This window comes from Nomascus leucogenys, chromosome 5 (genome assembly GCF_006542625.1).
Source record: "Nomascus leucogenys isolate Asia chromosome 5, Asia_NLE_v1, whole genome shotgun sequence".
Classification (NCBI taxonomy): Eukaryota; Metazoa; Chordata; class Mammalia; order Primates; family Hylobatidae; genus Nomascus; species Nomascus leucogenys.
This window is the reverse complement of record NC_044385.1, coordinates 124191089-124215138: the sequence shown is the minus strand read 5'-3', so window position 1 is coordinate 124215138 and position 24050 is coordinate 124191089. Positions and strand designations below refer to the sequence as shown.

Here is a 24050-nt window from a genome sequence, read left to right as displayed (position 1 = left end):
CTAACCACATTATAGGCTGAGGAAAATTTCACTTAAAGGTATATGCTAATTATAGAAGAGCACAATCTTCACAGTGATTTCTCCTAAAGCAAGAACAAATATCTTAAAAATATTAGTGAATTGGCTGATAAAATCAGAAGGTTTATTATCCAAAGATGTTTCTCAGATGAAAAAAAACAGAAACAAAACCAACTTCTTAGAACGCCAAAACACCCAACACTTGGATTCTGTCCTGTTTGGTGGCCTCTGTTTATTATCCTGCCTCTCTACAAGGCCTTCGGTAAACTGCTGCATCTTTATGCTTTTGGGGAGAAGACTAAGCTTTTAATTGCTGTACGTGGCATTTTCCAGGATAGCCTCTTGCATTCTACTCTTCTAAAAAATTTGAAGACAAAACCCCAAGTAATTTTATTCTTTCTTGACCTTAAATTTGCATAAATGGCTTCCTCTAAAACTTCCCTTTGGTTTTCTCCTTAGAATGAAGATGTCCTGATTTTCCTTATGAAAATTCCTAACTAAGTCAAATGACAGGAAAGCCACTTTCAAAGCACATAGATTACAGCATTTATGCAGAGTTATCCTGTTCAATCAAGTCAAAATGATCCTCTTTAAGGTGTAGACAAATTCGCTCAAGTGCACATAAAGTCCTTCATTATACAGAGAAATGCATAATAATATGTGCATACTGATAAGCATGTTTATTTCAGTAAAATGCATCTTCTAAGATAGTAGGTATAATGACATTGTTTTTATGGCAATGTTAAAAAAATAAAGCATTTGACAGAAGAGAATTTTCCAGAAAAATTTTTTTTTTTTTGAGACGGAGTCTCGCCCTGTTGCCAGGCCAGAGTGCAGTGGTGCGATCTCTGCTCACTGCAACCTCCACCTCCTGGGTTCAAGCGATTCTCCTGCCTCAGCCTCCTGAGTAGCTGGGACTACAGGCATATGCCGCACGCCCAACTAATTTTTGTATTTTTAGTAGAGACAGGGTTTCACCATGTTAGCCAGGATGGTCTCGATCTTCTGACTTTGTGATCCGCCTGCCTCGGCCTCCCAAAGTGCTGGGATTACAGGTGTGAGCCACGGCGCCTGGCCCAGAAATTCTCTTTTAAGATCAAATCTTTTAATCCTCTGATAGAAATAATTTCTAAGTAGGTTTATAATTCCTTGAGTTCTTAGAGAGAACTGATCTTAGACCATTTATCAAACATCCATTATTTTTACTATTTTTACTATAGTATTCTAAGCCTGTCAACTTTTGAGTTACTATTTACTTCTGCAGAGTCAGAGCCTCCGCTATCAATTCTCACAGCTCACTTTGCTCTATCTCTTTGCCACCTTCTATGTCCTAGGAACAATAACTAAGCCTGTGTAGGTTAATGGAGTTTGTTAACCATGGTTTTTTTTTTTTTTTTTTTTTCCTTTTTTGAGACAGAGTCCCACTCTGTCCCCCAGGCTGAAGTGTGGTGCTGTAATCACAGGTCACTGCAGCCTAAACCTCCCTATGCTCAGGTGACCCTTCCACCTCAGCCTCCCAAGTAGCTGGGACCACAGGCACACACCACCATGCCTGGCTAATTTTTCCATTTTTTGTAGAGGCAGGGTTTCACCATTTTGCCCAGGGTGGTCTGGGACTGCTGGGCTCAAGCGATCTGCCCACCTTGGTCTCCCAAAGCATTGAGATTGCAGGCATGAGCCACTGCGCCCGGCCTAATCATGTTCTGAATGAGGAACTAAGGAGTAAACTACTCGGCTGATGGGCAGAGGATTTCTGCCAAGTGATGCATTCAGAGGTTCATGCCCCACGGGCCCCACATTAGAATTTCACATCTGCCTTAAAAGAAGTTGAGGCGGCAGGATGCGTGCCCTCCAAATAACAGCTGAAGTCCAAATTTCAGTTAACAGAAAATTAGCTGGGTAACTTACTATTAAACAGAATTAAGTGTACTGGATAATTCTTGGAATAATCAGAGAGCAACGTAGTTCCTAACGGCTGAGGAATATCACTCCCCTGTGTTGTCAAGTGCCAAAGACTCATCATTAATGCTGACCGTGGAGCAGATTTCTTGTTTGCAGTTAGTATATTTTCATTTTACCTTTAAGATTAGCTAGAGGTAAAAGCATTTTGATGCTCCACTTTTAGTGACTTTCTTGTGCTTGTTGTATGGGAAGGTAGAGACATGGAGTGAATGTGGACTGTACTGAATGCAGATTCCCTGACAGGAAGGCAATAAGGAGATCCAAGTCAGAGGCAAATAACTGCACTGTGATTAAAGAGGATGGAAATGAATAGACATACGAGAGCCACTAAAAAGCTATGCCTTCTTAAACAAGCTTGCTGAAAGAAACTTTTTTTTTTCCCCTCCAAGACAGAGTCTTGCTCTGTTGCCCAGGCTGGAGAGCAGTGGCACGATCTTGGCTCACTGCAACCTCCGCCTCCCGGGATCAAGCAATTCTCTTGCCTCAGCCTCCTACTCAGCTGGGATTACAGGCTCGTGCCACCACGCCCAGCTAATTTTTGCATTTTTAGCAGAGACAGGTTTTACCATGTTGGCCAGGCTGGTCTCCAACTCCTGACCTCGTGATCTGCCCACCTCGGCCTTTCAAAGTGCTGGGATTATAGGCATGAGCCACCGAGCCCAACCTGAAATGAACTTTATAACTAGCTATTATTAATAAATATATTTTTGCTTTTACTATTTATAATACATAATTGTCCAAAAAAAGTTTTAATTACATTAAGTAGTAACAGATTAGGATTACATTAATCATGTTAGGAGTAAATTTAAAAATTCACTCCTAACAAAAACATCCCTGTCTGTATTTTTGCTTTTCTTAGAACGAAGCCAGCCATCTATTTTCTCTGATTAAACTACCATGGGCCCTAAATAAGTGGGCTAATAACATCCAGAGAAAGAATACGATCATGCTTTTGTAAAACATAGAACAAAAATGGAGTCAATGGAATTGAAAGTAAATGATGAGTAAAGAAGTTCAGGGATAAAGTCCAGGCAGTTGAGTTTTCTGGAAAAATTCATTAATTTATCAAACTTAAGATTTGAAGAAGTGTGTGTGAACAGAAAACCCCCAAGGTTTGGGTTACATGATGAACTTGTTCAAGTTGCTCATTTACCAAACACAGTCGTGGGTGCTCACAGTACACTGGGTGTCCAGCCAGGCTCTGTGCAGCTATACAGATTCAACAGGGACACGGACAGGAGCAGACAGACAGCTGGGGTGAGCGGGGAGCACATGGGAAGGACACCTAAAGAAGGGTCTTCTCGGCCAAGACACGAGGAAGGAGTGAGCCTGAGATGAAGCTTGGCAGAACTGCTCAGGAAGGCATGAGAGCAGCCGCCGAGGCCCGAAAGCTGAGGCTGCACCAGCTTGGGCCATTTCCCGTGGGGGCTCAGGGCTGGGCTGGAAAACCAGCTGATGCTGGGGTGGGGGGTGGCGGGGATGGTGGGAACTGATCCTGGAGACCCCGAAGCACACCCAGGAGGCTGTTTTCTCGGGGAAGCCACTGCTGGTTTTTAAGCAGAAGTGATGCCAGCTGATTTGTGTGTTAAAGAAGGATTTCCTCAAAAGAATAGTCAGCATTGAGGTCACGGAGGGGAGCCGCGGGCACTGCAGGCAGAGAGGAAATGGAGGCGACATGCATGGCTGGCAGCAGGGCATGCAGGGGCGGGCACAGGGGCACTGATGTGGCAATGGTTACCTCCCCCTGGGAGGAGCCAGGAGCAAGGGAGAGGCTGAAAACACCTGAGAAAGGTGCCGGGCACATCAGGGCCAGACAGCGGAGAACGTGGGGGAGACCCGGAAGATAGAGGGGGGCGTCGCCTGGTACCAGGGCCACAAGTTTTCAATCTGAGCTGCGCCTATACCCCACAAAGCCATATCCTACATCCTTTCTTGGGATCACTGATTCTTGTCCAAGCCTCTACGAGTAACAGTAGCAAGGCACAGGATTTCAGAAGACATCCCACCCACCAGGGTACACGCAATGGTGATGTCCCTGACACCCCCTGGGGCAGCTGTCACTCTGCCGCAGGGGCCCCACCCAAGCTCCTCTCAAGCCAAACAGAACCAGCCTCTGCATTTGCTCTGCCCACATGTGGCTAGTAAATTAATTAAAATTAAATACAATTAAAAACTCAGTTGCTCAGTCAACCCAGAACCACATGTCCAGCGGCTACTGAAACAGCAGAAGCCCAGAACACTCCCATCATCACAGCAGTTCCACCATTCGGCACTGCTGTAAAACTGTAACGTGTGGAACTGGTTTCAAATGGCATATGCAAGGGGGGAGCAAATTTTTAATTGCATTAATAAAAAGAAATTTCACTTCACAATCATTGATTATTTCAACATTCTCAGTGAGGAGAATCAATGTGGAAAACAAAAGTAACCACCATTTCTGAAAAGAATGTATATTCTGTTGATTTGGGGTGAAGAGTTCTGTAGATGTCTATTAGGTCCACTTGGTGCAGTGTGGCGATTCCTCAGGGATCTAGAACTAGAAATACCATTTGACCCAGCCATCCCATTACTGGGTATATACCCAAAGGATTATAAATCATGCTGCTATAAAGACACATGCACATGTATGTTTATTGCGGCACTATTCACAATAGCAAAGACTTGGAACCAACCCAAATGTCCAACAACGATAGACTGGATTAAAAAAATGTGGCACATATACACCATGGAATACTATGCAGCCATAAAAAATGATGAGTTCATGTCCTTTGTAGGGACATGGATCAAACTGGAAACCATCATTCTCAGCAAACTATCACAAGGACAAAAAACCAAACACTGCATGTTCTCACTCATAGCTGGGAATTGAACAATGAGAACACTTGGACACAGGAAGGGGAACATCACACACCGGGGACTGTTGTGGGGTTGGGGGAGGGGGAAGGGAAAGCATTAGGAGATATACCTAATGTTAAATGACGAGTTAATGGGTGCAGCACACCAACATGGCACATGTATACATATGTAACAAACCTGCACGTTGTGCACATGTACCCTAAAACTTAAAGTATAATAATAATAAAATTTTAAAAAAAAAGTAACTACCATTTCAACATTCTCTTGAATCTATAAAATTTTCAAAGCATTGTAATGGAAGAAATAAATGTTAATACTGGCACACTTCATGAGCAATTTTTTCTATTATACTTAGAAATTTACTATTTATTTAGCATGCTGCCAATCCGGATTAAGAAACATTAAAATGGGCCGGGCGCGTTGGCTCACGCCCGTAATCCCAGCACTTTGGGAGGCCAAGGCGGGCGGATCACAAAGTCAGGAGATCAAGACCATCCTGGTCAACATAGTGAAACCCCGTCTGTACTAAAAATACAAAAAAAAAAAAAAAAAAAATTAGCGGGGCATGGTGGCGGGTGCCTGTAGTCCCAGCTACTCAGGAGGCTGAGGCAGAAGAATGGCGTGAACCCGGGAGGTGGAGGTTGCAGTGAGCCAAGATCATGCCACTGCACTCCAGCCTGGGCAACAGAGCGAGACTCCGTCTCAAAATAAATAAATAAATAACATTAAAATGATAAGAAAAACAATGCAGCCTAGTCACGGCAGGTATCAAAATGCCTTCATAAGTGTTCATAATTAATATTAATAAATTTATGACATGGTCCATGAAACCACAAGGTAGAAATCTAGAAGTGAAGCAGTGAAAAATCTACCATTTTCCCAGCTAGCAGGTTTTATGGGTCTTTACATAGGTTTATCGATGAGTAGTGGTTATTATGCCAATCAACATACACTCCGAACCAGAAAACGGAGGATATTCTCCAGGGAGGACACAGACAACACTCAGACACAGCCCTGGATCTCAACCCTGTTTGCACATTAGGGTCATCTGGTGAGTTACACAACACACTCACTCACACACTTGCAACACTGTCTCTCACACACACACACTCTCACACACACAACGCTCACACAAGCACACTCACACACATATGCAACGTGCACACACACACACACATACACAACGTGCACAAACACGCACTTAAACAATATACTCTCACATTCACACTCACACACATATACGCACACTTGCAGTATACTCACACACATACACACACATTCACAACATATACACATACACACACAACACACATACATGTTCTCACACACACACACACACAACACAAAGACACACAGAACACACACACACACACACACACTCACTCACTCATACACACACCCTGGATATTAAAGTCTCACTGTGGACTGGTGGAAGAAAACACAGCTCTTTTCAATAGTCACAGTAATACTTCCCCTTAAGCTCCATTTAAAACAATAGCTTGTTAAATAACAGATCACCAGATTTTGACCCTCGCTGCACAATAGAATCACCTGGAAAGCTTTTCAGAAATAACAATGCCTAGGCCCCCACCCAACCAACTGAATCAGAATTTTTGGGGGGTGGAAGTTGGTCATCCATGTTTTCCAAGAGATTTCTAGATGATTCTAATAGGCAGCGGGGATGAAGAACCAGTGCTCTCAATGAACTGAATACCATGTTTCTTGAGAACTTGAAACAGGGGTCGCATGCATAAAACAAGCCCAGGGAACTGAGACTCACTCGGCTGACTCTAAACAGTGCTCTGCCACTAGCACAGGACTCCACCCTCAAGGTGGCGTCCAGGAAGGTCTCCCAGAAGGCCTCACCCCTTTCCCAGCGCCACCATCCATACCTCCTCAGAGGCAGTCTCAGCACTGAAAAATGGCTTGTTGAATGAACAGAACCAATTATGTGGACATGGATCATCTTTTTGTAGATGTTAATTAATATATTTCTTTCTAAAGCCAGGCATGGTGTAAAACCAGCGCTTTGGGAGGCTGAGGCAGGAGGATCACCTAAGGCCAGGAGTTCAAGACCAACCTGGGCAACAAAGCAAGATCCTGTTTCTACAAAAAATAAATAAAAATAAAAATTAGCTAGGCAAGGTGGTGTGTGTCTGCAGTCCCAGCTACACAGGAGGCCATAGCCAGAGGACCACTTGAGCCCAGGAGTTCAAAGTTACAGTGAGCTATAACCACACATGCCACTGCACTCCAGCCTGGGTGACAGAGCCACTCCCTGCTTCTAATATATACATATAGGGGTGTGTGTGTGTGTGTGTGTGTGTGTGTGTGTGTGTGTGTCTGTGTGTGTGTGTGTATTTTTCTAGAACAGATCCAAGAGCTCAGACATGTTCTGGGACCATATTCTGATTTGATCTAACAAACATTCTGAACAAAACCAATACTTGTGCTTGAAATGTTGACATTTTCATATCAATCAGCTTTTGCAATCAAAACAAAATATCAAGCTATCTTAAAATTAAGAACAGAATAACAAATAATCCTGTATATGAACAGCTATTGTGGTCTTCCCCTTTTTTACCTTCCTCCCACCCCATCCATGTCCCCTTGCTGGGCGACACACCCAGTGTAGGTGGCAGGGGTGGAGGACTCCTCGCATTGCCTGTGAGAGGTATCATTCTGGTCTTGGGGAAAGCAAGGGATATTCTACATCCTATGCAATTATATTATGATTCATTTATTCTTCCTAGGAACCTAACCTCTATTTAAACCATCGCACTCTGATGGGAAAATTCCATCTTTGGAACTTTTGAATACCAAGAAGCTGACTTACTCTGGTTCTTTTGTAAACAAAATCCAAATGTAAAAACAACATAATATTAAAGATGCTTTTAAGCAAGAAAAAAAGTTATCCACATCCCCTGTACCCTAACCCAATTATTTTTACATTTGTTTAGCTCCTCTCTTTTGTCTGTACCGGTACAAAATCATCCCATAGCTTTTGTAATCAAGTCTTACCTATAATCTTGTGTTTTGCTTTTCTTCAACTGTTACACGGTAATATTATGAATCAACAACTCTATAAACAGGGCAGAGTAGACCATATTGCCCAAAAGGGAATTCTTGCTCTGTCTCATTGGTTATACATAAATCCTAAACCCCAAGCAACATTAGCAGGCTCTGGTGCTTCTAAATGTCTTTTTCAGAGACTCTAAAACACTCAATAAATGAGAAATGGGTCTTGTTCTTAGTATCTTGCTTCCTCATTTCATCAATTACATCAACAGAGGGAAGACTAGCGTTCAGTTATGCTTAATTCCTCTGGGGACAGGCCATGAGCCCTCAGGGATAGCCAGGCCAGCCATCCTGTGAGCCTCTCAGAATGAACATGCAGAGATGTCAACATGAAACAAGGCAGAATTCCATCCGCCTGTATGCCTCAGAAAAAGGAAGAAGGGATTTCCATGATCACTTAGGACTTTCGATAATGACATCCATCATACCCTGCCGACCTTTGTTAGTTTCACACACAGATCATAATTTTTCCAGTCTTAATGAAAACACTTTAAAAATGCATTAAGAAATCAATGCATGAAAAGAATATTTTATGATTCTCAACTATGTTTAAATGTTACACAAATCATGCTGCTGCCAGCCCAGAAAGTGACCAGGAGGTCACAAGTCAACCATTCATCAGTAAAGCTTTATCCTCTTCTCATGCCTGAAATTGCTTAGCCACCAATGTCAACCACTCACCAGGAAAGTGGGACATTTTATATATTAACTAATTGTCACAATCGTTCAGCTCAGTCTTTCAGAGATACAAAAAAAAAGAGAAAGAGAAAAGAAGTGGGGGGACCATTTCCTTTCAGGCCCTAAAAATGTTAGGAATTACTCTATTCGGCCAATCTCCTCCCTAGAAACTTGTCAGATTTGCCTTTAGGAAAACACAATTAAACCTATTAAAAATTCACAAAATATTTTAAAATATTTACCAAATCATTACCTAACTTCAACAATCATCAACTCATGGCCAATCCTGTTTCACTTACATATATATATAAATATATATATAAATATACAAATATAAATATATAAATATAAATATATATATATATATATCTTCTTACCCACATTCACCCCCACCTATTCTATGTGGAAGCAAATCTCTGACATCATTTATTCCATGCATAAATAGCTCAGTGTGTCAAATCTACTTTTGAAAAAAAATCTGAATTCATTTGTTCGTGTTTACAAAATTCTGTAACATTAGAGTCTAAGTTAAGGCATTAACTTATTACAGAATCACATACAGAAAACCAAAGTGAAATCACGGCCTCAGACCTCTCACAGATATCATGTTACTTTCAAAAGATATCTGTCAGATAAATGCAGTCCTGTATCACAAGATAATTCACTGACTCACTCAAGGATGGCAAGATGAATACAGTATTGCACGGCTGAAGAACACTTTAATATAATCATATTACCTTAGGAACAAACAGTGTTATAGCCAAGCATCTATTATCTGACCTAAATTAAAACCTTGAGAATAAAGTGATCTGATCTGAATACAAAATTTACCTGATGTCCAGATAAAACCCTAACATATTAAAGGAGGTTTTCCCTTACTTGAAGGATACTGGTACCAGCTTTTAACATGTGAGATTTTTGATGGTCACCAACTTGGGAGCTGGTTAGTAATCGTTTACTAGTTTTATGTTTAGACTGAAATCCTCTCAATGGGACCATCCGGTCGCTTTGATTTTAGGAAGTCTGCTGGGGAGGATTTCAGAAAGTAAATTATTAGGTTGGAGCAAAAGTAATTGCAGTTTTTTCCACTAAAAGGCTGCTGTTTATCTCATTGTTTACTTCTAGGGGAGGAGTTTGTCTAAAAGTTCAGGTTTCAAACTTTCAATCCCTGATTTTTGCTGTGTTAAAAAAAAACTATTATCATAGAAATATTAGGTTGGTGCAAAAGTAATTGCAGTTGTTGCCATTAATCAATGAAATAAACAGCAACCTTCTTTCCTCCCTCAGTCTCTTCTGCCCCAGGGAAATCTGAACTCAGTAAGGAGCCTGTGAAACTCAGCATTTCAGACAAAGAGAAACCGGAGGAGCCCCGCGCTGCCCCGCGCTGCCTTTTCTAAAGCAAGCACGGCCCTGTGCGCCAGCAAAGGCTCCAGGGAATATCTCCGTATAACCTGGGGATATCGCGTGTTCTTCTTGATCATTTTTCAAATCTTTTCACTTTTTTCCTGTAACAATCACACTGACAAAATAACCAGGCCTACAGGTACATCTGAATAGGGACAAAGTATGATAAGAAAAGCAATCCTAGATTAAAAAAGCAATCTCTGTATGCTGGTGGAGAGGGTGGTTGCCCCGAAAATTCTGTCCCCTCAGAAGCAACCACAGTCAACAGCCAGACCTAGCAAACTCCACTTCTTCCTCCCTAACCATGTCAAACCACGCCGTTGCCATTTTTAAACAAAAACTGATTATAAGTGGCTAAGTCTGTCATTAACTGCCATCATTCTCACATTTCCTTTTGTGGGGGAAAGAAGATGAGCTTTGTTATGAGGCAAACCTAGGTTCAAATCCCTGCTCTGCTGGGCCCACTACTGTGTGACCTTGAACTTCTTGGAGGTCTCCCTGGAGGCCCTCACAGAGCTTAGTTCACTGTGGGCTCTGACCTTCTATTTCTCTACACACAAGATAGCATTTGCTGCTTCAAACGAGCTATGTTATCAACAGAATATGATTTTCATCAATGTTACTTCAACAAAAGCTTACTGAATGCCCACTGTGTCAGATGCTTCGTGGACAAGAAGTTAGAGAGATGAGGCCCCAGGCCTTGCACAACTCATTTCAATGTAAACTAAAAAGAAATTCCTAAGCCCTCCACCAACTGAGCAAACCCCTCTTGGCCAACAGGACCCCAGAAGAACCTTAAGAACTGAATTCCTGGCCAGGATGGGAAGGGAGGTTAGACATCCTCGTTACATCCCCTCCCTTTTGGAGTTTAGGCACAACTGACCAGCATTAATGTTAAACTAGAGATCATAAGACTCGCAAAACAGACTCTTTGTGACAGTAAGACATCAAAGGACCTAAGGCCAAACAGACAAGGGTTAAGTCCCACATCCCTACAGGTGACTGACCCAGTATCTTGGTTAACAGACTTCCTTATCTTGAACATTCCTTTCTGCTGACTCCACATTTTTAGACAAAGCTTTACTCTTTTAACCAAGGACACATTGAAGAATCACCTATAAGCCCCTGCCTCAAGATATCCCACCTTTTCAGGGCAAACCAATGCATACCAACCTTGTATTGATTTATGTCTTCACCTGCACTCCTGTCTCCCTGAAATGTACAAAACCAAACTGTAACCCAACCACCTTGGGCGCACTTGCTCAGGACCTCTTGAGACTGTGTTCCCCAGCCTCTCATACTCGCTCAGAATATACCTCTTTAGAATATTTTATGGAGTCTGGTTTTTCCATTAACACAAGTATGGCCAGGGTCCTTCTAGCTTTTGACAAAATTGAACATACTTGTTTTGGGTGCCCATTAAGAGTTCAGAATAGTTCAGCCAGTGTCTTCTTTCTGCCCCATGGCCCCATTCTGAGCCCAATCCTTATAATCCTCACTAATCATCTCTGAAATGTGAGCTGATAGGCGCTCAATCCAGGGTAGCAACCATGGCAGCCAGCCTTCGTGGTAGAAGACATCACTAATCTCTCCCCTTTGATCCTCAATTCAAACTCCCAATCTTTCAGGACAAGATACTCCAGGCAGCCACTGCCGATTGATTTTAGAGCTGGCAAAACTGCAACCAAAGTAACATTTTCCCCACATATCTGCACGTTAATATTGAGCCCCTAGCAACTTAAACAGCAGGATCCCTTAAGCTCCTAAACACAAAGGACAAGGAAGTAAGAGGGAAAACAGAAGGATATGCATTTCACAAACGGGCTCCCAAATGAAAATCTCCTCCTCATCTTTTACTGAAGGTTATTCTCTATCATAATGACTGTTGGGCTTTCCATTAACGTGCAAAAGGGCTATTTTGAGGTACTTAAAAAATACATATTTTGGCCAGGCGAGGTGGCTCACACCTGTAATCCCAGCACTTTGGAGGGTGAGGTGGGCGGATCACCTGAGCTCAGGAGTTCAAGACAAGCCTGGCCAACGTGGTGAAACTCCATCTCTACTAAAAATACAAAAATTAGCTTGGCGTGGTGGGAGGCGCCTATAATCCCAGGTACTTGGGAGGCTGAGGCAGGAGAATCACTTGAACCCAGGAGGTGGAGGTTGCAGTGAGCCAAGATGGCACCGTGCACTCTAGCCCGGGAGACAGAGCAAGACTACACCGCGAAAAGAAAAAGAAATGTATTCTGAGACAGTATGGCGATTCCTCAAGGATCTAGAACTAGAAATACCATTTGACCCAGCAATTCCATTACTGGGTATAAACCCAAAGGATTATAAATCATTCTACAATAAGGAAGCATGCACACATACATTTATTGCAGCACTATTTACAATAGCAAAGATTTGGAAGAAACCCAAATGTCCATCAGTGATAGACTGGATAAAGAAAATGTGGCACATATACACCATGGAATACTACGCAGCCATAAAAGAGAATGAGTTCATGTCCTTTGCAGGGACATGGATGAAGCTGGAAACCATCACTCTCAGCAAACTAACACAGGAAGAGAAAACCAAACACCGCATGTTCTCACTCGTAAGTGGGAATTGAACAATGAGAACACATGGACCCAGGGAGGGGAATATCACACACTGGGGCCTGTCGGGGGGTGGGGGGAAAGGGGAGGACAGCATTAAGACAAGTACCTAATGCATGTGGGGCTTAAAACCTAGATGATGGGTTGATGGGTGCAGCAAATCACCGTGGCACATGTATACCTATGTAACAAACCTGCACGTTCTGCACATGTATCCCAGAACTTAAAGTAAAATTTAAAAATATATATATGTATACTTGTCAGTATTGTCAATGTAAGATGAGATAAGACTCACCACCGTTAAGAGGAGCATTTAGCAAATGACGCCAAGTGGGTCCTGGGAAAAAGTCGCCACCGTGTGCTGGTTTGTAGATGTGTTCTCTCTTCCAAACTCTAGATTTCATTAGGGCAGATTCTCGGCCTAATTTGTTGAGTTGTTTCTCAACAACTAGCATAGTGTCTACGCCAGAGCAGACTCTCAAGTGTTTATGAATGAAGGAAACAGTTCTCCATTTCCTTGAATAATCCTAAGTAGGCTGCTTTCAGCTCTTCTGTCATCCTGACTTAGGAAATTATTGAGACATCAGCAAAATGTATAATCATCTTCATGAAAAGAGAGCTCACAGAACTGCACTTCACCTCGTCTTACATCATGATTTCTGATTCAGAGGACAGCAACGTAAAACCATGAAGAAACGATGCCTCAGAGGGTGGCATCTAGACTCGTACCCTGGCCTGACCTCGGGCCCCTGCTCTCTGCAGTATACCACACCATCTCTGTACGGTGCCTTGCGTGAATGTTCCATTTGGAAGAGGAGAAAAAAGAAAAAATTAAAAGATATACATGCTTAGTTTCCCTATTTCTGAGCTGTCCCAATTCTCAGGCTAAGAAATCTGTTCTCACAACGTAAAGTTAGCCATGTGCAGGATGAGTTAACTGATCTAGATCATGAAAATATTCACCATCCTGCATTGCTCCTCAACAGGTTTGGGTCAAGCCATTATGAAGCTGGTAATCTGCAAACTCATCGGTTTCCTGCACACAGAGGAACTCCCAAGGTGCCAGGCACTACCCCATTTCTAAGAAGGGAACCGCGTCCTCAGGATGAGCATTCAACAAAATAAGTTTTCCCAAGGAAGATACACTGAGGCATTACAAGTCGTGAATAGTTTAAAAACCAGGACCCTACAATGCCCATGTCCACATTTAAAACCAGATATGCAATCTTACATGTTCATATCAAGAATTTAGAGCACCGAGAGCTCTTGCAAAATAAGCACAAAACCCTTTTGACGGATATACTACTTATAGATTACTGAGGATGTGTGAACAGCTCAATCTTCATTCAATCGCCATAGAGACCAAGGATGGACCCTGACCAAATGAGAAGGGATCGCTTAACACATGTTCTTCTATGGTCAAATGTGCAAGAAAGCACCACTGAAAAATCACCTAAATTTACCCAAGAAAAACAATTTTCTTGGTATTCAAGATAAACATAAAGCCAATCTTATGTACTGCATTTCTCCTTCTATAAAATTACCTATTCTCAAAAGCCTTTCAGTTAGATTCAGCGATCTCAGCTCACTGCAACCTCCGCCTCTCAGGTTCAAGCGATTCTCCAGCCTCAGCCTCCCAAGTAGTTGGGACTACAGGCGCATACTACCAAGCCCGGCTAATTTTGCATTTTGAGTACAGACATGTTGCTCAGGCTGGTCTCGAACTCCTGAGCTCAAAGTGATCCACCCGCCTTGGCCTCCCAAAATGCTGGGATTATAGGCATGAGCCACTGGACCCGGCCCATGGTAAGTCTTAAATAAATAACAACTGAATTTTATTCTTACCTGAACCAACATCTTCACTGACACCCCCCGACCACTCACTCAGGCAATATGGTCCAAGTAGTTAAGAAAAATAGTAACAAACTAAATTTTCTCTTCCCCAGCCCCTTCCTTAACAAACAACAAGGTCAAGAATGAGCATTGAAAGCTAAATATCATGTTGACCCAAGAGGGGGACAAGGCTCAGTGTTTCTGGGCCTCACAGACCCCTCATGAGCCTCATGTCCTCATTTGCCAAAAGTAAATAGAAATATCTGCCCCATTGATTTCATAGGGCTGCTGTGGATGAGTCTGTTGAGATGCCAAATGGCTTAGAACATAGTATACAAATGTAAACACTAGTAACTAGAACCATCTTGGTGGGGAGGGCCTCAAAACCTGAACTTAATGAACAGAAATGACTACTCAATTCAAGCTCATTTTCCTGCTAAAAGAATCCATGAAGATTTTGTTTATACTTAAGTTATTCACTTAACTACTTTCATCCTTTTTCACAGATAATGAAAGAGCATCAAAAAGCAGCTCATGACATTCACCTAGAAAGATTACCATTAGAACTGCAGGGAGATATATTTAGATGAGGTTGACTGAGGGAAGGTAGGGTAGAAACAAGCGTATCAAGGGTCAGGGCACTTCATTTTACCATAATTTTAATATTAAAACAAAGCCAGTAAATTACCAATATTTATTAAATACTATAGCGGCACAATAAAGCCATCCACAGAGTCCCTTAACTCAGCTGTCAGAAGGGAGAGGCTGGGCACGATGGCTTATGCCTGTAATCCCAGAACTTTGGGAGGCCAAGGCAGGAGTATCCCTTAAGCCCAGGAGTTCAAGACCAGCCTGGGGAACATGGCAAAACCTCGTTTCTATAAAATAAATAAATAAATAAATAATAAAAATAAAAATTAGCTGAGTGTGGTGGCACATACCCGTAGTCTCAGCTACTTGGGAAGCTGTATATATACACACACACACACACACACACACACACACAAAAGAAGGGAAAGGCCAGACGCAGTGGCTCACACCTGTAATCCCAGTACTTTGGGAGGCCAAGGAAAGAGGATCACTTGAGGTCAGGAGTTCAAGACCAGACTGGCCAACATAATGAAACCCTGTCTCTACTAAAAATACAAAAATTAGCCGAGCATGGTGGCGGGCGCCTGTAATCCCAGGTAACTCAGGAGGCTGATGCGGGAGAATCATTTGAACCCAGGAGGTGGAGGCTGCAGTGAGCTGAGATCGTGCCACTGCACTCCAGCCTGGGTGACAGAGCGAGACTCCATCTCAAAAAATAAAAAAGAAGGGAGAAACAGAATCTTTAGTCAGCGTAGATGTGCTTTGGGGAGTGGGAAGAGGTTTCTGCTGGCCAGTATCTCTTCCTGCTGACCCCACCCCATGGCCTTATCTTCAGCTGAATCCTCCATATATGCAAACTTCTCTATTCCAGGCAACGGCAACCTTTTTCTGCAAAGGGCCAGACAGCACAAATTTCAGCTTTGTGGGGTCTTGACTCTGCTGCTGTGGCGCAAAAGCCCCCATAGGCAACCCCAAAACAAATGCGCAGGGCTTTGTTCAATAAAATTTCATCTCTGGACACTGAAATGTGAATTTCATGTCTTTTTCATGTGTCCCCAAAATAGCCTTTTTCCATTTTCAACCAGTTAAAAATGGAAATGGATACAGAGTTTCCGTTCTGCAGCGTGAAAAAGTTCTGGAGGTCGAACAGTGTGCCTGTATGTAATGCTGCCCAGCTGAGCCCTTGCAAATGGTGAAGATGATAAACTGTATGTTATGTGTATTGTACCACAATTTTAGAAGATTTTTTTAAGTATCCGTGTCTGGCCTTGAAGCTGTAGCTTTGCCGCCCCTGGGGGAGCCCCACCTTCCAATTTCATTCTGAAACAGGAGATGAGGTGTACTGCAGGTTAACCGAAAGTGACTAGAAAACAGCAGTCAGACATCACTGCACAAGGCCCAGGATCAGAGGGCCCAGGAACCCAGCATGTCCTGCAGTCCTCGGTGGGAAGGCAAAGGCCTGAGGTCCGCGGCCCGGCCTGCAGGGTGAGGGGACATACACTGCCCGGATTCCCGTCGTGTTTCTGTTGACCTTGCCTGAGGGCTTCTCAACTGTGAGGCACATCCCTTCAGCTTGTGTGGAACTACGGGGCTGGAATCTTTTCCAATAAGGATATAGAAACTGGATTTGAGAAGGATCCACGGGCCTCCTCCGCAGCCCTTCATAGGCCGAGAGTTCGACCTTGGGAAGGATATGGGGGGGTGGGAGCGTCTGCAACCCCCAACCACAGCAGAAAACCAGCAGAAAAGTCAAGTACGGGTTTGAGCAAAACAGTCTGGACAGGCGACAGAAAGCATTCACACCACCAGCGAAGGGAAAATGGGCTCGGCTGACACAACCAGCCCTTTCCACATCCAGCCAATAACCAGACAGAGGTGCAGAGGCCAAGTTTACTCAAAGCAGTGAAAGCAGTGACTGTGAAGCAGGAAGACACGCCCCAAAGACAACTGCAGTCAGTCTGCCCCACACTGCCACGGAATCAAAGGGTTAAGTCAGAGTGTGAGTGTAGCTTTAAGAAAAACATAGTGGTGGCCCTTGTCCAGATTTAGCCTGTGGCTGAAACCGTTTATGTAAAAACATGTTTTCTTACTGTGCTATTCATTTAACACCTAGGTGAAATAATAACCCCTTTGTCTGCACTTGTACACCATCCCTCTTTTTTTTATTTTTTATTTTTTTTTTGAGATGGGAGTCTTGACCATCACCCAGGCTGGAGTACAGTGGTGGGATCTTGGCTCACTGCAACCTCCACCTCCCAGGTTCAAGAGATTTTCCTGCCTTCGCCTCCTGAGTAGCTGGGATTACAGACATGCACCACTGCACCCGGCTAATTTTTTGTACTTTTAGTAGAGATGGGGGGTCTCACTTATGTTGGCCAGGCTGGTCTCGAACTCCTGACCTCAAGCGATCCACCCACCTCAGCCTCCCAAAGTGCTGGGATTAGAGGTGCGAGCTACCACGCCCGGCCTCATGCCATCCTTGTAGAATTTTCAATGTGTGTCTTATTAACAATTAAAGAACATCTTGGGGTTGTTTTTCCTCTTTAATCTAAATGTAATATATGGAAATTTTAGGAACTGGTTTGAAATCTGCCAAAAGTAGTTTTCCCATAGAGTAGTTTAGACCAACCCAGACCCCTTGCTTCTTGGCAGAGCAAGTAAGTAAGCTAGTTCTGGGTTAATGTTCACGCCAGGGTGATAAGGCCTAATGGGAGTTTGCTGTGGACACTGAGCTGGGCCCAGGGACTTCACCTCCTACTTCCTCCAAAGGACAAGGTCACTATTGTGAATCCTGCTTTACAGAGCAGGACAGAGGCCCAGAGAGCAAACCTGCCCAAGACCACACAGCTAGTATGTGGCTGAACTGGGACTGGAGCCCAGATCTTTGACACCAACATGAATGTGTGTCCCTCTGTCTCGCGGCTGTTCAGATGGATCACACAGGAATGGGATGAAATAATGTGCAAATCGCTGCCAATATGAGCTGGAAATCCATTGACACAGAACGCTCACCCAGTGGTCACTCCTCACCAGGTCCCACCCTCCTCATCTAAAACAGGTTGGTGCAAATGGCATTCATTCATTTCATGCTCATTGACACCCATTTTGCCCTCATTATTCAGTCACTCAAAAAAGGAAAAACAAAGCACTTTAAAGTCATTTGGCTGTTTTTAGCCTATTTTTACTGTCACATAGGATGATCTACATCACCCTTGGGAAACGAGGGATTACTCTGGCAAGGAACTTTTGTGGCAAGTCACAGAGAATCAACTAGTCCCAGCGTACCATCTGACATGCAGCTTGACATATGGAGGTGGCACTTACATCGGCCGCCTCCCCTATCAGACTGTGAAGTCTGTGATGGCATCCCCACGCCCACAGGATCCAGAGCTTCCAGCAGAACAGAAGCCCCATATACATGAGTTGTTGCAAGTAGAAATTAAATAAACATTTTTACAGTAAAGCAACAAGGGATGGGTGTAGCTCAGAGAAGCACAGTTAAAATCACCTAATTGTGTGTGTGTCTAAACAGCTGGATATGAACTCACGTGTCGTATATAAATTCAGGAAGGAGGGGTGTGGGTGGGTGGCTGTATGTCATGCACTAACCAGCACTGCTAACACAAAAAGATCACAATCTGTTGTCCAACAATAACACCTGGCCATACCCAGGGAGTCAAGATATCACATTGAGATGTCCTCATTAATACCACTTTCACATGCTTTGTACTGTATAATTTCCAAGTGCCTTCAGTTCAGTTCATTTCCACAAACACTTTATGAGCACTAGTGTGGGCCAGGAACGCCACTGGCACCTAGTTGGGTTACAAAGTTAACTAAGACCAGGATCTTGCCTTTAATGGCCCACAGCCTGGCTGAGTACCATGCTAGGTAAGCAAGTACTAAGAATACAGTTTGTAAGGTTCGGTAGCCATGTCAGAGGTACAGAGGTGGCGTGGACTTCCCAAATGGGACAACGCCCGAGACTATAGAATGAAGAGTAAGAATTCAAGCTACAGAATAATAATGATTACTACTGAAAAGTAATTCTATTTGATATTAGTAATTATTATTATTACTATTGAATAGTAAGAATTCTAACCATAGAATAAAAGTTCTTACTATTGAATAGTAATTCTTACTAATCAATAGTATTCTTACCATTCATTCTTACTATAGAATTCTTACTATAGAATACATTCTTGGCAATCTTGGTATATGAGCTTTTCTTTTCCTTATTAAGTAGAGAACTTCTGTTTTTTCACTTAAAGGAAGGACTTCATGGCTTCTCTTTGGCATATCCGGATTGCCAGCATCACTACTCTTGTGCCTTGGGGCACAAGAGTCAAATAAGGGTGACTTGAACACAAGCCCTGTGGTGCCAGGACAGTCGGTCTGAGCACCAAGGCAGCTCCTGAGTGAGTGGCAGACGGGGAGCACGGACAGCACGGATCCACTGGACAAAAGGAGGATTCATGTCCCTGGCGGGATGAAGTGGGATGGCATGAGAGTCCATCACGCTGCTCAGAATGGCATGCAATTTAAAACCTAGGAATTGCTCAGTTCTGGAATTTTCCCTTTAACATTTTTGAACCACAGTTGACTGAGGTTAACAAACTACAGAAAGAGAAACTGAGGATTGGGGGCCCTGAGGGAGGAGGGATGGCCATACTGCCAAGAGCATCTCCCCAACGAATCCCTAAATAGCTTGTGGGAAATGAGGTAGATATTATTAGTGCTGTTTTGTCAGTTAGCACATTAGGGCAGAGGTAGATGACCCAAGGCTCTGTGGGAGTCTGGCTATGCCTGCCTTGTGCCCTCCGCCTAACACACTTTTGCCCAGTGCTTGGGGCTCAATGAATGGTGACTTATTCAATGACAATGGAAGGTGATTTGTGCAAGGCCACCAGTAAATTACTAAGTAAAAATTAGAATCAAGGATGCTCCAACGCTTATAACAAGTCATTGTATTTCCAAACTAGCTGGAAAAACTAATAAAATATTGTGGGGGGAGCCCTAAAAATAAATGGGAAAAGGAAAATCAATTGAAGGATGTCACAATATAAAAGGTTAAGATTCACAAACGTGAGATCAATTCTAAGAAGATAAATATCATTTAATATTCAGAGAACATATTACTTGATGGGTGTACCATGGTTTACTCAATAACCTACTATTAAACATCTACTGGGCTACATTTTTGCACACAGATCTACCTATTTCCTTAGAAGAGACTGCTTCAAAGAACAGTTGCTAATTGACAAACTGTGTATTGAAATTGCATACTAGATCATGGATGATTTTTATTTTCTTCTTTATTATGTTCATTATTTTACAAATTTTCAATAGTGAGCATAAACTTTTTTCTTTTTTGAGAGCAGTCTTGAAAATAGAGCCAAGTAGAAAAGATGATACAAGAGTAATAACAAATATTTTCTCACATTTCAAGTTTTTTAATAACAGAAATATAACATTATGAATAAAATTATGCCCATTCCACCTTCCTATCTTTCTAAATATAAGCATAGGGATTCTTTCTAAACATAAACATTATAAATAAAAGTAATGTGGCCGGGCGCGGTGGCTCATGCCTGTAATCTCAGCACTTTGGGAGGCCGAGCTGGGCAGATCACCTGAGGTCAGGCGTTTGAGACCAGCCTGACCAACATGGAGAAACCCCACCTCTACTAAAAGTACAAAAATTAGCCAGGCATGGTGGCGCAGCATGTAATCCCAGCTACTCAGGAGGCTGAGGCAGGAGAATCGCTTGAAACCGGGAGGCGGAGGTTGCGGTGAGCCGAGATTGCGCCACGGCACTCCAGCCTGGGAAACAAGAGCAAAGCTCTGTCTCAAAAAACAGTAATAATAATAATGTTTAAGATGAAACTGTATTAGGAAAGTAACACTGTAAAAGGGGCAGAGACTTAGTAAGATGACTTGCTAACTCCTCTTTATAAATGTTACAGTCAATATTTATACTAAGCCACTGTAATACCTAGCTTCTCCAAAAGAGGCCCAACACCTCCACACTCTAATGAACAGTAATTTGAATGATCTGGTAAGTTAACTTCGGGTCTGACAGAGATCAGACCTGACAGATTACCGGCTCTATTTCCATTGCTTTAATTTTACTTCTTGAAAAACATTTTCAACTAACAACATGTGCAACTAATGTCATCAAAACCTCACTTTAACACATTAATTCAATGCTAGTGAATATGACCATTCAGTATTCCAATAAACACAAAATGTGTGAATTTCATTAACATATGCCTGGAATAACCAGTTTCTATGAAACCTGTAAAGCAATCTTTTCATTTCTGTCCATTTTAACTGCCAGTCTTTGCAAGTCTCCTCCATGACCTCAGCTTTCCATGATCTTCAATAGAAAAACACGTGATCACCTCACCCAACACAGAGAAAAACCATATTCACAGGCTGCCCTCCAGCCACTTAAGGAGAGTGTTGGTTGTAATGCAGAACGCACTAACGAATCATCTGTACTGAGAAATTCGAAGCATACCTTGCTTCCTTCTCTTGCTTTTCCTCCACACCTACACAGCACGTTACATGTATCAAAAAGATATCATCTATGTTACAAACTCCCATATTTTTACAAACATCAGTCCGTGTTCTTCCTACAACGCCATAAATTCCTTCCCACACATAATTTGTCCACCCCTCCCATTGTATTCAAAGCCCAAAGCAAACTTCCTAGGCAAAAAAAAAAAGTACCCAGACATGCAGACCTGTGGGAGCTGACTGAAATCTATAGAGAGGAATGTGATCCGGTCAACGAAGGAGGAGGGGAGTAAGATGCTATGGACCAAAAGGTTGCATCCAATGGGAGGTCAAGGTGAACGGACACCCGCATGTCCTTCTGGAAGGCAACACTCTTTCCCCCAAGGATGGGCCAGGTCCTGACAAATCCCCAGTTGCTGTAGTCACCCATAGCTCAGGGCCAGGGGTCGCCTACACATGAGCTCTGCCAGCACTTCTCTGCGGGACCCTGGCCCGGGCATCTCCTCTCTCGCTGCCTCAGTCCTCACCTAGAAAAGCAAAGCATGGGACCACGGCAGTGGTTCCTCCCAGTGTCTGCATGAGCAGCGTGCCCCATCAACAGCTGTCACCACGCAGCAATGCATTGTGCATTCCCATAGGATGCGGACACCAGAGTTTCCCCTTCCTCCCATAGAGCTGTCACACCTGTGCATCCTGGAGTCCTAATACACACCCCTAAACAGAGCAGGATTAAATGTGAACACAAGTCCAGGATCCTGCAAGTCTCCCAATGTCCCTTCCTCCTGCCTTGGTGTTTAACTGATTGAAACTGAAGGCTCTGACTCTCTCCAGCCCCCTGGGATTCGGAATTGTGTCCTGGCCTTTGTATCCTATCTGTGGCCTGACTCAACACTGTTCTCTGGGCTCTGGAAAACCTGATGAGAAGCAGATGAGAAGTTGATTTCAAACAGTGGTCAGCTTCTTGGCAGGACAGGGTGGCTAAAGCCAGAACGCAGCTTACGTGTTAGAACTCACGGCCTTGAAACAACATGAAAAAGCTCCTCTTGCTAAAGCATCAGGGAACTCTAAAAACAGGGGACCAAAAAGCAGGCAGAGTGAAGAGTGTGTGAGCAGCTTTAATAAAGCAAGTGCTCGTGGGCCAGCTGGATTTGTCCCCATTGTTTTGCTTTCACAGGCCCAGAGTTGAGCTGGATTGAGTTCCAGACCTCTGTGTATCACTGACTGGGTCTTTCAGATGCTGCAGAGGTAACCAGGGAGGAATGGATATCTGCAAAGGCTAAACTCAGTGAGGATGAAGCTGACTACACCAAAATGGAATAAACTGAAGAACAACAAAGAAAAATGTTAAATGAAGGAGTCTTTCACCTATCAATAGGCAACAGAGGGGTGTGTGAACCAATGATTAGTAACACCTTGAAATATAAGACAGACTTTACAGTCAGATGAGCAATGGGTTACTAAATACAACAAAACTCAAATACATAATACCTTCCTTCATGCTGTTCAGCCCCTACCTGGAATTATAAGCAGACAGTGAAGTAAAATTTGTATTAGAAAACTTGATGAGGGGTGTGTGTGTGTGCTTTTTTAAAACTTGTATTTACCCAATGTAAGGCTCAGTTATTCTAGAATTTTCCTTGAAATGGGCCGCCCACCTAGCAGATGCAACTTTTACACATTTAATATAGTCCAGAGCCCCAGTGGGTTAAAGAAGGAAAGAACTTTGAAGAATCAATTATTCCAATTCCCTTGTTTTATCAACATGGAAACTGAGGCTCAGAGGGTAACTGCCCCAAGGTCTTCTCAACACACACACACACACACACACGCACACACACACACACATTTTCAGGTATCTTTAAATTTCCCATTTCTCAAGCACCGCGAATATTCTACAGGCCACCTTCCCTTCATCCGACCTGAATCTTTGATCCTGAAGTTTAAGCCAAGCTCCACCTGCCTTACTCCAAGAACCTCTGTCCCCTTCTCTTTCTTTCAAGCATGCAATAAGTCAAGCTCCAAGCAACCATCTTGGGAAAAAAAAAATCAAATGTTATTAGGAATATTTAGGAAAAAAGACAACTTGGAATATGCATTTTAAAAATTGAACACTGCCATTTTTATAATCAAACACTGTAAGCCTCTGTGAAGATGGTGCCAGCTCATCAGCCAGGAAACCCGGGGGGCAAAACACTGGTCCCCTGCTCACAGCGAAGCCTCTGGTGCCAAGCCTGAGGGAGGCCCAACACGGGGACACATGAGCAGTCAGACAGGCTGCACTTAAGCCCCTGGTGACATGCTGGGAGCCACCTGAGGACATTTCTAAGGCTCACTTAAAAACTAGTAAATGCAAGCTGCTGATACACACGCACACGTATATATAAGTATATATGTGTGTATATATATATACTCTACAGATATATGTACTCTATATATAGAGTATATATATATAATATATATATACACATATATACTCTATATATACACAGAGAGAGAGAATATAAAAAT

The 24050-nt window shown here is 43.0% G+C and overlaps 1 protein-coding gene across 3 annotated transcripts in view; it reads right to left on the bottom strand.

The window, feature by feature from the left end:
* The window catches only part of FARP1 (FERM, ARH/RhoGEF and pleckstrin domain protein 1), a 312172-nt gene that overhangs the window by 170011 nt on the left and 118111 nt on the right, over positions 1–24050 (bottom strand). The gene's annotated exons all lie outside the window — the stretch shown is intronic.